General features: G+C 42.0%; 1 protein-coding gene across 3 annotated transcripts in view; it reads left to right on the forward strand.

The window, feature by feature from the left end:
- Window positions 1-207: 207 nt before the first annotated feature.
- The window catches only part of sema6a (sema domain, transmembrane domain (TM), and cytoplasmic domain, (semaphorin) 6A), a 103,301-nt gene continuing 86,644 nt past the window's right edge, over window positions 208-16,864 (forward strand). For all 3 annotated transcript variants that reach the window (XM_086314806.1, XM_086314807.1, XM_086314808.1), the window contains exon 1: window positions 208-581. The gene's annotated coding sequence lies outside the window, so the exon portion shown is untranslated. The remainder of the gene's footprint in view (window positions 582-16,864) is intronic.

Here is a 16,864-nt window from a genome sequence, read left to right on the forward strand (position 1 = left end):
TGTGTTTTTTTCCTGTGTCGACACTATTAATAGCCCCCAAGATTTCTCTTTCTCCAACGCGCATTCCACTGCGTAAAAATAGAAATACAGTTGTCCATAACTGGCACCCATTGACACAATAGCTCCCGTTCCATAGACGTAGCTCCTCCCTATGCATGTGTGAGAGAGAGTGTGTGTGTAGCGGGTGGGTGACAGCTGGGCTTGCTGCGCTCCGCTTCAGTCTGGTAAGAAGCTTCATCTCCAAATAGGATGACCGTCGGCTTTTGTGGAAGGGACTGCGTTCAGCTCCGTAGCTAGTTCTGGGACACCCGGTTGTTTGTGTTCGTACAGTTTACCTGAGGGAAGTTTACGAGGCAAAGCGTCCTTTTTTGTCACTAGTGTGGATTTCCGATGGATATTCCGATTTGAGTGGTGTGATTTGAGCGCGGCATGTAACAAAAAGAAGCGCATGAGAAAAGTAGCGCTCGTATTGTTATCCTAAAGCGAGCACCATCTGAACTGCTTTGAGGGACACATCTCATGGATTACTAAAAGGCAGAGCTGTGTAACCACTCCGAGGGATATCCATTCATGAGCTGAAGGTGAGATTTCTTTGTTTACGTCTAACTTCATGCGCTCATAGCCCGTACCAGCCTTTCTCAAACCCCGGAGGCTTGTTTTCTGTGCAGCCAGGCTACCGGGCGACAAGTGCACCAGCTTCGCGCGGTAACCGTATCAACTTAGTATGTTTTCGGGTATTTACAAAAGCATTTTTATTAAATGTGTGAATCAGAATGTGTACATTTTACATTCATATAAGAACTGTGATCCTTTTCCGCAAGAAAAATACCATCTGGTGATTTAAACAGATCATAATTTCGTGCGTAATCCCTCCTATGCTGTTTGTTCATATAGTAGAAAGAAGTGTAAGTCTCGGAGGACCTATTTTGGATCAAACTAGTGCGTCTAAACACGAGAAAAAACAATACCAGTGTATAATTTCAAAATATGAAAATAAGGAGGGGAAACGTGTTTGTAGGAACTTGCTGGAGTGGACCGACTGTAGTCCTCCCGCCCCATGACTTCACAGTGCTTACTTTCAAACTACAGCCATTAAACACACTTATTAAGATATTAATGTTAATGTTATGAAAACGCATAATACTCGAGTCCTCGCTTCATTATTACAGTGCATGACGGGATTTTCATTTGCAATTTATTTCCACATTACGTGGAGTAAATGTATCTGTATTTAAAGCAGATATTCATAGGGTGGACTAATTTTGTTAACAATCTTTCTACTTCACAGTATTTCTACAAAACTCTTGATTGAATCACAGGGATGTGATGTGAATTAATCGTTTTACATTCATGTTTTTATTGCGAAGTGAGCTACTCTGCGGGCTGAGACTTTCTTCCTCTCTCTCGCTTTCTGCGTGTGTTTCATACACACAGAGGGACAGGCACACTGGTTAGGGTGTGTTCAGCCACCAGGTGATGGAGTAGTCACTGTTACTCTTTTCCTAAAGATCAGTCAAATGTTTCTAATATTGACCAGGGGCGCAGGTTGAGAAGTGGATTAGCCAGTAGAAGAAGTGCTTCTGCACATTATTTCTATTTATTTATCAAGCCTGGAGGAGAGATAGAGGCCTCACAAACCACATCCAACACAAGTGCCAACACCCAGTTACTCTGTGATTGCCCCTCTCTTCCCTTCCCTTCTCCTCTCCTCTCCTCGATTTCCCCAGAGGCACTGGGAATAGCTGGAAAAGGAATTTTCAAACTCTGAATGTAGGTTATAGATTAGAAAGTGTGCAAGTGAGCTGATAGAAATGGGTGAATCCAAGCACTTTTGAATGCAGACCGCAAAATATGCATCATGTCAACTGTTTTCCAGATGCACCACATGGTGTATCAGCCTTTTTTTTCTAAGTGGAAAAAGAAAAAAAAACTTTACACCAGCTCTGAGAGGAAAGGGTGTTGTAGTTCATGTTTTCCCTGAAATGCCTGGAAATATTTGGGGCTCCTCTGTGTTTTTTCACGTGTGACCTTATGTTTTTTTGCTGTCAGCATACACACTGTGCTGGGTATTACACACAGATCTTAAATGGGGAAAGAGCAAAAATGTTTTAACATGTTACCTCTTCTCCTCCTACAACATTAGCCTGGAGGCATTGAAAAATCCTGGAGGCATTTTTTTTTCTTAAGATGTTGCACAGCCCGCAAGTCCCACCATATTGCCTCACGCAGCATACAGCACCACCAATAAGAGTGCTAATCCTACTATTAGCACTTTATATTTTGACATGTTGGTTGTGCTGACACATGAATTACAGCATGATTACCTTAGTGACAACAGTCTGCTGTTGTCCTCCTGAAAAAAACCCCCAGAATAAAGCAGGGCGACCAGAGTTGCTGCTTGTATTTGGAGCAATGCTCTGTGGAGCGTTTGATCCGCCGATCCCCTAACAATAGCAACGGGGATGGCATTGTGTGTGACTGATGTGCATTTGTCACACTGTATGTGTGCGCGCGTGAGTGTGTGAGACAGAGAGAGGAAGAGAGAAGCAGAAATAGAAAGAGCGAGACAGAGTTTGTATTTACCTTTGCCAGTTAAGGACAGATGCAGATGTTGCTTTAATACAGTGGGTCTGAATAATTGATAAAGAGCTTTGCTCCTGTTCAAATGAATTGGCCCTCTATTATAAACAGCCACAACAGTCAGCCACTGTTAACTGCTGGTCCTCATTCAGTCAGTGTCAATAGTCTGCATTCAATAGTGTGTGTATTTATGCATATTTAATAAAAGCCATGTTTTATTGATGCACATCCTTGGTGTGTGGGCTTTTTTTTTTTTTTTTTTTTTTAGAAACAATTAGACTACAAGAAAGCATCAAACGCATCTTAGTCATCTGAATGTGATTTATTGATGCTTACCCCATTTTCAGCTTCCACGTCTTTCTAAATTGCCGCCGCCTCAGTTGCACTACCGTAACACTAAATAACAAACCTCTAGTAACAGAACAAAGCCGGAGAAAGAGCGTAATCCCGGCTTTGTGGATGTGCTTTTAACACATTTTGTTTTAGAAACGCGGGTCAGCTCAATCAAAGAAGCTTGGGTTTGAACTTTTGCATCACAGATGTTATGGCACAGTGTCTGTTTTTGGCTGGCTCTCTTTTCAGATTCAGTGGGAGTCTGCTGTGATTCAGAAGGTAAAAGAAAAACAAGCAGGAAGATACAACAAATTATACAACTGCTCTATATAAACATTATTTTGTACTTAACCTTCTGCTGCTCCGTCTCACTTTTTTTGTTGGCAATGAGTTCTGTGATTATTTGATAACTACATCATTTTATCTGAAAAAAAAAAATGTTGACAGAGATATAAAATATATTAGACCTATGCTGAGATTTGCATCCACCCTTTTGTTTAACTTATATTTGTGATTCCTTAATAAAAAAAAGTTTATTTACTCATTATACACCATACAGCCTTCTTTTACTGGAACATGTTGCTCATTGTTTATATGAGATGATAAATGGTATTCACTGTACTACAGGCACTTGATATATATCAGTGCTGTAGAGTCCTGTATGCTCCATTCACAGCATGGCTCATTGAGAATGTAATCACTAATCACTAGCTTCTGCGCGTTGTTCTTGTTCTCGCTGTCTTTCACACATTCACACACACACACACACACACACACACACACACACACACACACACACACACACACACACACACACACACACACACACGCATGCATGGATTCAATGTGTTGTTCTAACTGGCTGCTTTCTCCCACTTAGCCTTAACCCTTGTGGCTCCATAAAAAATGACTCTACAGTGCGTCCACAGAATTAACCATCCATGTGTTAAACACTCTTCATACTCATTACATTAGCATAATTGATTGAGCGTGTTGTAAACTGCATGCCAAAAAAGCCAGAGGCATGAAGGACCAGGCAAGCAGTGCCTGTTGGTGTTTTGGCTGTTGGTCCTTGGCAATGCTTTGTTGTCGGAAATTAAGTGAATTAGAAAGTGATAGCCAGCTCATCTAGGAGAAGACTGAGAGAAGCCAAACTTTGCCGTGCGTGCTAGATGAAAACCCATCCACTGAAACATTTCAAATCAGCTTAAATTGTGCACTTTCTCTTCATATTATTATTTTAAGCACTTAGTGTATGCTACATTAACATGTGGTAATACCTTTGTCACAGCTGGGTTTGGTTGCCTGTCATTACTCAGATGGAATGGAAAGGAAATACATTTGCAGGGATAATCCAAAAACAGCAGGGCTTTGTGTGATTGCCTGGGAGATGGATGAATGAGTGGCCTTGAAAACAACCAAGTCTTGCGCTACAGACCAGATGATGTAAATCATGGCACACAGTGTTAAAATATGATGTCCTAGTTCCCGTCCTGCTGTTGTGCTTCTGCAGGTAAGAGAAGCCAGCTGTGAGTCATGGACACATCCACAGTCTTTTAAGACTCATTAGGGCTGCATCCGCTACTGTGGTTGTGGTTATTTCTGTGGTTAGTTTGCTTGTTGGGAGCCAATAAGAAAGGTTGTGTGTCATGTGGATGTTAAGCATCAGAAAAAACCCTGCTTACTGCCTCTTAATTTGCTTATGTGTCTGTGTCTCTGTGTAGTGCCTAAGTCAGACCCTTTTCCGTGCATATAGTACCACAAAGCACAGAGGGTGGCTAATGGCGAGGGGGGGTTTGAGTGTGCTCTCATTGTGTGTACTCTCTGCGTCTGTGTGTGCGTGTTTGCGTGGCGTTGTTCGAGTGCATCTGTCCCTCCTCCCCAGGCCCCAGCGATTGGCACTGCATCTCTCATCTATTAATCATAGAGAGCGCTTGCTCTCTCATTCCGTTGCCATAGTTTCAGGACCTGAGACAGTGTTGGGGTGCGTTACTGCCTAGAGAGAGGAAAAGTGAGAGAAAGAAGGGGAGGAGAGAGGAGGAAAGGAAAGGAAGGAGGTGTGACTAAGGAGGAAAAGAGGAAATTATATAAAGAGTGTAGTGTGGGGAAGACTGAACAATTGAAAGAGAGCAGAGGAGGGAAGAGGGGAAGTGACTGAAAGAGCAATGCCAGGATAACGCACCGAGCAGGTCCTCACGCTGTGGGTGAGAGTGCTTCAAGAACCAAAATGGATTCCATTTTTATCTCAGCAGTAAATCCTCTATCTCCTCTCTCTTTCACACACATACGTACATAAACTCTTTCCATCTCTCTGCTTTCTCCTTCCTAAAGAGAGCAGAAGAATATTTTCACAGTAGGCGTCATCTTGTGAATAGCAGGCTCATGGGGCTGGTGCATCTCCAGTGTGTTACAGTACATTGAACTGCTGCTATTTCACCTTGCTTTACAATGGAAAAATCCTTCCACTAAGCTGAAATGGAAGATGGGCAAGGATCGCCTGTTTCATGCTCAGTTGGTTGTTTTGATGGCAAATCATGCTGAATTCATGTGTTATTCCATGATGGATTAGTCCATAAATCGACCACTATGGAAATTTCCAAGGCAGGGAATACCTCATGCTATCAGCTCTTGTTTCTCAGTCTCTTAACATTTTATCATCTGCCTATCTCGTTGCTTTTTTTTCTTTTTTTTCAGCCCTGTTCTCCTTCTCTCCAGATTTATATTTGCTTCCTTTCACGCAGAAGGAAAACATGAACATGTGCCGGTACTTTCACAGAAGGACTTCTTGTTTTGGCTGTAGGCTTTGTACCTCCCATATGACCTCATAATCTCATCTGGGTCTTTTAATGGCTAACCATGCACTAATGTGGTGGTTGTATTATCGCCTTGTCTCATCACATCATTCCCTGCTTGTGAGTATTTCCAGTGGGGGCTTCTGGGAGTGCAGTCCACTGGCAGCACTGTAATCATGGGATTCTCACTGCACAACCACCTTTCACTCAAATGCGTGTACACAATTACACACAAATTCACTCATACGCACACAAGGCGCATTTTTAGTGCACACAAATTCATGCGTCAGGGCAGTTTCTTTCATGTCAGTAAGATTGAAGAGGGATAAAGAAAGCTTGTCATTGTTACAGTGGTGCACGTAATGGGTGCTAGTGGGCAGAAACTCAAGAATACCTGATTGTACAGCACACTCTGTAATTCTCCCTTCACTGTGTATGGACTTTCTGCTGGGGAATTACTATTAGGGGACATAGGGACAAAGGAAGAAGTGAGAGGGTGTGTTTGCTCTTTGTACTGATGGCAGTGAGGTGCTTTTGTGCTTTTGAAGTAATGGGATTGCAGGTGACATCATAGTGCTCGCATTCTCAGGTGCAGCAGGTGAATTAATCCAGGTGGGGGAGGGGTTAAAGGTTGAGTGTGTGTGTGTGCAGATTTTATAGCTCTGTGAGTAGCTGTGCAAACAGACATGCACGGTTGTGCACGTGTTGATATACATGTATGTGTATCACTTGTCAAAGTAGAGGAAAGCCAGTGTGTAAGGTGATCGGTATGCTCAAGGCAGAGCAGCAGTCACTCTTCCAGAGGCTATAAGCCTCGCTGAATGTGGGAGGAGCAGTTGTCTCTGAAAGCCGAACTGCTGGTTTAGATACGCGAGCCAAACAGGACTTGACGGATTTCGTTTATGATCCACGTTTCTGGATTTTTTTTTTTCCCTCCACAGCAACATTTCTGTTTAAATTATCTGCCGTTCGATAATCTAATGTTGCTTGCTGTGATACAAGCAAGCATTAGCTTGCTCTGAGCTGGGCAAGCTTATACTTAAGCAACCTTTAATTGATATCCGAGTCAGCATGTGATTTGTAACAACCATCCCAAACTCATCTGATTCACTGATGATGATCATAGAGTTCTTGTAATTGGTCCCGGGTTCATATTAATTATTTACAGTCGTCTCTAGAGTTCTAGGCACATAAACATGAACGGTATTAAGAAAGGAGTTTTACATCTGGTCATATGCGAGCAATCAGAATCAAGGAGTAGATTTAGTTGCTAACATGAAAAACCTTACCCAACCAGTATTATCTTAGTTTATATTCACAGTGTTTCTTATTAGAGGTAGAAAAATCCAGACTCTGTGTGCTTCTTCAGCATTTGTCTCAACCCTTGTTAAAAAATCTGTCTTCCCCTGGTCACAGTGGCTGGTAGACTACAAGTGATTCCCCTGAGGGTCCTCTATTTCAGAATCCAATCAGGCAGAACTCCGAACAATATTACCTCTGTGTGTGTGTGTACATTTATTACATAGTTAATGAACAAATTGCAGCCATGTGGCAAGCTCTGGTGGCGTGGCTGGCTAACAAAAAAAAAGCAACACCGAAAGCACGTGCACGCACGCACACACACACACACACACACGACTCACCACAAGGCTCCCAATGTTCTTGGCCTGTCTGTCCATCAGCTCATGCAGAGCGCTGGGCTGGGAGTACTTATCATCACTATGCTGAGTGGAGGCCTTACAAAGGCGTACACACACACACACACACACACACACACACACACACACACACACACACACACACACACACACACACACACACATTCATGCATGCAGTTCAGTCAGCTCAGGGAAACTGCTTGGTATAGTCAGGGCTCCTGTAATGATTAAATGTATGGTGTAACAGCAGCCTGAGCTTAGGAAACTAAACAGATAGGCAAACAGGGTGACTAGCAGGCAGGTAGGCAGCTAGAAAGGCAATTGTATCTCCAGTTGAATATATTTAAATAGCTGCCATAATAGTGTTTACAGGTAATGTTTTTACAATCCAGGAAACGTAAATCCTTATACAGCAGAAAAGTCACAGGAAGGAGGCCGGGGTAAATGGTGCAGAATGCAGGACTTCGACATAAACACCAGTAAACCGATTCCTAATCCCACGTGTTGTTAGGTTCCTGAAACACTTGGTCAAAAGAAAAATTGTTGTTTTGGTTTAGTTAAAAATCCGAAGCTTTGTCCATTTATACTCGAAGCCAGCTGAAGGCCAATTTATGGTCCCGCGTTGGTGTCTGTTTTTGTAGCTTCCCACCTACGCAGGGAGATGGATTATGGGAATTCACACAACGTGGAGGCTCGCGTACAGTCCTTCAACGAGCAAACACCGTGTCGCCCCTGGGCGATGACGCTACATGTAGGTCAAATGATGATTGGTTGAAAGGTTGGCTTAACCAGGAAAGCGAATTAACACAGTACACCGCAAGAAGGAGAAGCGGGAGAAACAATGGAGCACGAAGAAGTACATAGGAGAAGCACAGACAGTAGCTCCAGGGGATCATTTTAATTATTTTTACACTCAGTTTCACCCACCTAAAACAAAGTTCTTTATAACCTTTGACTTTGGTGTTTCTAGCAGCAAAGAACAAAAAACAGTGCACGCATAAAAATAGAGAATTCTGCATTTCCAGTTGTTAAACATATTTTTGACTCTGCCCCCAAATGGCAGCAGATAGCCAAGCTTAGCAAAAATACGACAAACAGGGAAAACCAGTAGGCATGTTTCAATTACAGTGAAACTTAAAATAAAATAGAGAAATTACACATAGTTTTGTAGCAGTTTCCCAATGTAACTCAATCATTGTAAGTTGCTCACAAAATGTATTTGTTAGTGCTAATTAGTGACATAAACGTAATGTATAGACAGCAAACTTGAGCTGGGAAAATAAACAAGACTGTCAGATAGACAGTTATGCTAGGGGCATGCAGGAATGCAGACTTAGAGATAACTGGGACATTTAAAAAGACAGGTACAGAGGAAGACAGCCTGTCAAAGAGGGTAATAGAAAGAGTCTGGACAGTTAGGAAGGGAGGCAGTGAAGCTTTGAGGCACAGCAAAGAAACCAATGCATCTCCTTTTCAAAATGAATTCTCGTGAAAAGAAATAATATTTCATCCTGCCCCATCCATCCCCCTTTAATCTGGACAAAAGGTGCTCTGTATGTGGGCAGGTAATCAGGCAAGCAGGTTGATAGGCAGGAAGACAGACAAGCTGTGAGGCAGAAGAAGAGAATTTGTGCCTTGCATGATAATATATTCATTCATCCCCCACTCTGATAATGTTCACAGCATGCTTGGGTTGATTCATTCATCACAGCCTACTGGGGGCCTTTTTACGTTATTTGTTAAAAAGCTTTGCTTTTCTAAACCTGTTAAGGTTTGCTGACTGGATTATTCTGGAGGTGAATGCTTCTGGGCTTGTGAAGGTGGGTAAGGCTATAGTGCATGTATTGTAACTAGTGTCTTGTTTGTGTAGGTATGCACTCTTGCATAAATTGGTGTGTGTCGAGACTGAGAAATGTGCAGCGAGGCTTATTTTGGTCTCTGAGTTTGGTTTGATTGGGCAGTGCAGCAGCTGCATACAGAAACGCTGTATCTTTTGATGTGCTCCCATCCTCAGCTAATCTTGGACCTTCTCATCTGTTTCTCTGATGGTTTTCTGTACTTTCTGTGGGATCTGTTTAACTTCATCCCAATAACCAAGACATTTTCTGTCTATTGATTATGGTATTATACAGCAGTTGAACCCTTGATTATTTAATTGGGTTTGGAATCAGAGTGAGGAGTGATGGCTACGTGCCGAGCTCCTCTGAAGAGAATTTGATGAGTCAACGCTGGTCAGGCTTTATCACAGAGAATTATTTCTGTTTCGGGTAGATTATTACAATCTGTGCATTTTCTCAATATCAAATCTTGTTTGCATAAAGGCTTTTAACTGTTCTCAGCTGGTTGACAGGTAGGAAAAACAGAAGACAGCTAATTCATTAGTCAACCACTTCAGTTTCTCTCTCCCTCGTGTCTTTTTTCCTTCTGCAGGTTTTTGTCATGGTACATGTGAGCTAAGCCTGGATGGACAAGATATCCTAATTTTACCTGGTCTAGTAATGCTAGCCCGGTAACTAGATAGGAACACTGGGAGGAAGGTGATGCTGTGTAGACGCACTATCAGTTAATCATTTACAAGGTTTCGGAGGGTTTTACTGATGAAGGAAGTTTTTTTTCCCTTCTTCTTCCTTAAGTAAATTATTTTTGTGTTTTAAAAAAAAAAATCAAATTTATAACAGAAAGTTATTTCTTTTTAGCTGGTTCCCACCTTTTAAATGTGTATTGAAGGGTTTAAAACATTTTAGAAGATTATTGTTTTGGTTCCTCTTTGGCTGACTTATTCCAAAAACTAGTTTTGCTCTTGTCTGAGTGTTTTCACAAAGGAAATCCACGGCTTTGCTACCTGGTCTTCATCTTGAGAGTTTACACTGCAAAATTACATTAGATTACATCACCACCCATGACAACAAAGAAATCAAACAGCAAGAAAAGGCAGTGTGATGAGTCTGTGGAGGTGTGGCTCTGACCTAGATAAGATTGGGAGTTTGGAGCATTGAGCTGATCCCGTGGTGTAGGCCTATTGTTGTCATTCAGTCTGTACCTGACTTTGATCTCCATCCTTCCCCCGTGCCACACTGGATTTGCTTCTCTGTTCAGTCCTGTGAGGTGCAGTCATCCAGGGCCAGTTGAATCCCCTCTAGCAGACTGGTTGATTGTTGCAGACTCTATCTAGAACAAACAGCGTTTTATGCAGCCAGCTGATAAGATGGGACATGGTGGTGTGTTCGCTCTGGCGCCGCTGCAAGCGTCATTTGTTTCACACATTAACAGGTGAAGGACTTAGTGTGTGCTTACAACTATGATGGTGTATGTGAGTGTGTACTTTGCGTTAGTCAAGCTATGTAACCCTGGCTGACCCACACTGTGGTAATTTAACAGTCACAGATAGCACAAACCCTGTGAAGAATGAGGATGTGGTTACCAGTAATTGCCGTAGCTTAAGTATATTGCCATATGCTTTATATGCACAGTGGTTCATGTGCTTCTTACGCACACATGACACCATGCACATAAGTATGCACAAATATAATCATGTGAGCTCAGGACCCCGTGACAGCTGAGCAATTAAATGACAGCCTTAAATACATCCAATAGGAGAATTCAGTATTTATGGCTACTGCGAAGTGTGCTTCAAGCTGCACATGTTTAGAGTAACATTATACATATGCGATGCAGTTTCGCTTGCCATTTTAGCAACACTTACATTTGTGATATTTAAAATAATACCACTCACAACTCATCCATCCATAGTGTAACCTGCTCAAACTGTTTGTCTTTTAATGCTTGAATAGTTAATATTTTATTCTGGTTCTGATTACAGAGGTCAGACCACTGCAGAGTTTCACTTATTTTCACTTCCACTTTACATCAGCATCTTTCACTTCACACCAGGCTTGTTCAGGGCAATTGTCTGTAAGAAGCTGCCTACACGACCTTAATTACCTGGGGAGGCTGTATTTCTTACCTCCACCACTTGCATAATAAGGCATGACTGTCTGTTTGAGTGCTCTCGTTTCCTGTCCCGCCCTTGAGGCATTCAGATAGTTATTCCATCATCACGGTGATTTCCATGCCTGTAACTCTGGGCTAATTACTTATAGTAAATACTGCCTGGGTTGTGACTACAGTGTCAACTGGAGCGGTGAGCACAGGGGAGGTACTTTTCATTAATTAATTGTTATTTGGAATCCTCTGTGAATGATTGGAGTCAGTTTGACACAACACAGGAAGAGAGGCGCTATTTTTATCCAAAGTACCTTACTGGATAGCAACAGAGTGGATTTTTGAACATGTCTGAATCAGTTGCAGCCACACAGAGGTACTGTGTAAACTTTAGTTAGGTGCTACGATTTAGTGGCTAAGCTTCAGTCAATTTAGGCTAACCAAGTGTCTCTTACTCTGTTCTGACTTAGCAATTTCTCATCTGCTTTTCATCCTTAATTCCTCGTGCCACTATACTGAGATTAAATAAAGATTGTGGTTGGGGGAAATATTGATTTTAGTGGCTAGAATGTTAGCCGATTCTCAAGAGCTTTTTATAGCCATTAGCAATGGTTATTCGTTCCCTGGGATGCATTGTGTTACATCTAACGAGAGTGTAGAAGCGGATGGCAAGATTGTAATCAATAGAAGCATTAATACTGTTTGCCCTGTGTGCCTTTCCTCCTCACACGGATGACCGCTGTCTTCCTCTTTTCGGTGAAACCACTGCTATCATGAGTTCAGCTCATGGGTCAAATATGCTGCAGTCACCATATGATGTGCTCATAAGAGTGCACCAATAAAACCGTAGTGGAAAGGTTAGTCATAGGAAACAGCTTGCTGACTACTGTAGGCCTGCCATATGCCTCAAGTAAACAGAGCTAAAAGGAGATATTATTCACAGTGGGACCTAATGAGGAGCTGAATGTAGAAAAAACGGGGGACCTGACAAGTGTTGAGGCTTTGGTTACCCTTTTAACTGATAACTATCTCTCAAATGGACAGAGAGACGAGCGCACCTGTACTGCAGACATTTGTATAAGAGAACAAATAGTGTATTTTATTACCTGGCAGATGATGGAACTTTATCCGCCTCTGAGGGGTTTTAAGGTGGAGTTTGATGAACAAACATGTGTGAGCGATAACAAGCTTTTGACAAGCTTTTATGGGATTATGACCCTTATCTGGAAATTCTAGAAGACCTCTATAAAATAATATACACGGTCAGGCTCAAGCACGCAGGTACGTGCACAGAGGTATCCAAAGAAACACACTTTGCCTCAAGTTAAAGGCATGCGATTCGATGGGCTGGGTTACCTGTCCGGTATCTGCTATCCAGGTTTTGGGCTGGATTCTGTGTATCAAGTGACGGTGGGTCAGATATGCACTGGGAGTCAGATGACTTTGTGGTCAGACGAAGATCTGATCCATGAGAAGGTGGATTCTCTGACTCGGGTTTTCTTTGTTTTCCTAGTGTCAGGTGCCTGCTGGAGACCACAATTTAATGATGAAGGAAGGAGTCAGCTGGGATGTATGAGCTTAAACTGAAAGAATTAAAGGGTTAATCTATTAGGCAATCCACTAAAAATTAATTAACAACTACAGTGATAGTCAATTAATCATTTGAGCCATTTAGTGCAACCATTGCTGCTTCCAGGATCTCACTTATGAGTAGGTGGGTTTTTTTGTCATGCACTGCTGAGTATTTGTTATAAATCAAACTATTCAATTAGAACACTGTGAGTTCTGGAAGAAGTTGTGTGTTTTTTACTGGTGACATGTGGAGAGTCCAGACCTCCCACCCCGAGACCCTGAAGTGGATAAACGGTTAAGAAAATAAATATGTGTTCCTTTTTTTAACTTCTTCTGATGACAATAAAATAATCTATTATTAACAGAAACAATATGGTGTATCAAATTGTTTTCATCATAGAATTACATTAATCATTACATTGATTGAGATACTTTTTAAAAATATGTACTGGCCACTCATAGTACAGTGGTGTTATATAAAATATAATCAATCCAATGTTTTAGTCAGAGAGAGAGAGAGAGAGATAATAGCGAATCTCTCACACTTAACACAAATGCTAGATCTCTCTGGCTTGATTGTTTTTGGCAGCATCATTTCCTACAACTCAACTGGGAGCACTAAAACAAGGTATGGTACAATATTGCTGCATAATATAACACTTTGTCACGCCATCTGCTGTTTCCAATTTCTTTGAATTACAATATGTTCACGAATACGAACATCAGAGTGAGGCCAAACTAAGAACACAGAGTCACGGTTTGTAACAGCGTGAGTATTTCTGCAATTACAATTTTTGGCAGTGTGGCGAATTTAGCATTTTTCCCCCTCTTTGTGATGTGGAGAAAAGACATGTCACTGTGATGTAAGTAGATCTGATTGCAGGGTGTGCTCTGCGTTTCCTGTTGAAGCATATTATAGATCTGGTTTGCTACGTTCAAGCAGAGAAGAACATCTGAACCCATCTGATTGTGCTCCTGCCCACCCACCCTGCAGCCTGAGGATGTAAGCTATAAGCTGCAGTGGTGGATCACAAAGAGCCATTGAACAAAACTTCCTCCCCTAACCAGATCAAATATATAGATAAGACAAACAAACTCGTGTCGGGTGCCCAGCCAATTCATCTGATATTTCCCCCGTCTCCGTTTCAGTCAGTATGGCTGCTCTTGAATGTAGCAGGTTTGTTGTGTTAGCCTTTAAGGTGTAGAGATGCACAGGAAAGTATCAGGTCACGAGAAAAGCGGATCTACCTGCCTGCAGGTAGATTGAGAAATATTACTCGCAAGTACAGTTTGTCCTTGTACACATACAGATATTTTGGCCAGGTAAAACAAGCCAGGACAATTTAATGACACCTTTCATAGCAAGTGCCGTCCCGGAGTTGCATTGCAGTGCAATCGGACAATGAAAACGTATCGGTTTCATTCGTTTTTGTTCCCGTTGCTGTCTGCCTTGTTTGTGTCTCTTAAGCTACTGTCGTTGGCTCACAGAAGCGGCTCCGTTCTTGCTATTTAGTCTCTACAAACCTGTTGTCAGTACAACGCAAACTGTTGTGCATAAGGAATTTTCTCCAAGAAAAAGTCAGACTTCCACTGAGCTGCGGTAAACTGCAGTTTAAATTAGATCTGTGTTGTAGTGTGAACTTTTCTATTTTAGTTTGAAAATATCGAAAAAGGAGGAGAACGTTTTCATCCTTCTTAAAGATGTCAGCTGTTGACATGCTGTACTCTTTGTGTGAGGAGGTGGACGAGGGGAAGAGAAATAGATCTGTCTTTGCTGGAGGTTGGCTTCTCAAGTGCACAGTATGGCACTCTCATAGTTGAAAGCGTGTGCATGTTTTTGTGTGAACATGTGTGCAAGTGTGTGTACATCAAAGTTTTCATTTCATGTTCCGTGTTCTCTGTACTTATGCCCATACCCTGCTGTGAGCTCGTGTGTACTTTACGTGTGCGTGTGCGTGTGTGTGTGTGTGTGTGTGTGTGTGTGTGTGTGTGTGTGTGTGTGTGTGAGCGTCTTTGCTGCTGACCCCCCATGAGCTGAATATTGCAATGCTGGGAAGGCAGAGCCAGGCAGACCAGGCTAGAGCACCAGAGGCGAAACAGGGCAGACAGCCTGCACACAGACCCTTCTTTATACCCCATTAATAACACAATTCTACGAAGGACAGCCTGAGGCCACAGAAGGTCTGTCAAGGTAGTTCATTGTGTGGTAGGAAGTGAGTTGTTCATATGGTAATAGCTGCTGAAGCGGGTCCCTTCAAAGCCCGTTTGTTTTACTGAAAGTTGTAGTCACTCACTGAGTGGGACTGGATGGAATGTGACAGGGTGCACTGCTGTTTAGTTACTGTAGCTTAATTGACCCTGAGAAAGGCGAGTGAAGGCGGAGGGGGAGGGTGGAGGAGGCTGGGAGAAGACTGAGTGCAGAAAGGAACAGAGGAAGAGGGAGGAGAAAGAAATGGACAGGGCAGTAGGGGGCAAAAACTGAGAACAGATAGAGAAAGGGAAAAAAAATGAAAAGAAACAGAAAGAGAGAGAGAAAGAAAGAATGCTACTTCTGCCATAATGAAGCTCTCCAATGGAATCTGTTTAGTCGACAGGAAAAGTCTTATTGGTGAACGCGCAAGTCCCTTTTTCTAATGAGCCGGCTTGTCTAGAATGATCATCTTTCTAATTATATACTTCATTCTTATTTATGGTTTGTTTATTTATCGGATGCTGATCCGCTGTTTCATTTTCTGGGTCAGGGAAAAGCTGAGTCTTGTCTTTTCTCATTAGGCTACATTAAGGAAACGGTCAAAAAGATGCTGTGCCCCTGCAGGGAAGTGGATGTGAACGTTTTTGCAAAACAGCAATATCGTCACCAATGTGAGATAATGCTAATGTCTACACCAGAAGTGAGAAAAGCCTTTATGTCTTCGAGTGGAAACTTGGCTCACACACAGCAATCAATATTAAGAAAAGTAGAAGGGACAAAAAAGTATAAAAACAACAGTTGATGCAATATATATATATATATATATATATATATATATATATACATATATATATAGAGAGAGAGAGAGACAGAGAGAGACAGAGAGAGACAGAGAGTGAGAAGTACAGTGCTGCATGAGTAAAGCGCTGTTAGAGACATTGTGGTTCAAACAAGAGTGAAGATATGCTGCAAACTGCCATCAAGTTACCAGGTAAAAACATTCTCACCACAAACGGTCTCCTCAGTTTATCTTCTTCAGCTGAGGAAACCATTAATGAACAAAACATTGTAGCTTTAAAGCAGAGCTAAGAACAAGAGAGGGTGAACATCTGTGCTGGATGTACGTATGTGTGCCTGTGCCACCGGATACTTCTCAAAGTAGTAATGGCCCGTATCAGATTGCTTCAGATTTTCTTTCTTTTTTTTTTTTTTTTTAAATCTGGAGTCATTAAAGTTCTTTAAAAAAAAAAAAGTCCATACCATATGTGTTAATCTTATTCTAATGTCTGCTGTAGAACTGTTGTCCCTTCAGAAGAGGAGTCTTTAATAATACAAGAAAAAGTCTTAAACTGTGTGTGTGTGTGTGTGTGTGTGTGTGTGTGTGTGGGTGTGTGTGCGTGCATGCACGCGTGCGTGTGTGTTTGACTGTTTGACATTTGCCTGAAGCCATTACTAGGTAGGTCTAATCTGACAGATATGATGGATGATTACTCAGACACAGCACACATGCTCTAACAGTACACACACGAACCTGTTGTGCATGAGCTACATTGTCACCTTTCTCTCTGGTTTTATACTCAAAACTCTAATTAGAAAAATAAAATAAAAAATATTGGCCAAGGCTCCAGACAGAGACAGAAAAAGTCAGAAAAAAGCTCCTGTCCCACTTTTCTATCTCGTCCGTATGAAATCTGTCTTCTGTTTCTACTCTCCGGAGGTCATGAGCTAATCAAAAATGTACAGACCTCGGCAGACCTTGGTCAGCCTCTCCATTATTTGGGTTAAAGCTGAGCTCC

The sequence above is a fragment of the Aulonocara sp. 'chitande type north' Nkhata Bay genome, linkage group LG12, assembly GCF_057382095.1.
Source record: "Aulonocara sp. 'chitande type north' Nkhata Bay isolate Kocher_YH1m ecotype deep benthic linkage group LG12, A_spYH_male_GT1.1, whole genome shotgun sequence".
In the NCBI taxonomy this organism is placed as follows: Eukaryota; Metazoa; Chordata; class Actinopteri; order Cichliformes; family Cichlidae; genus Aulonocara; species Aulonocara sp. 'chitande type north' Nkhata Bay.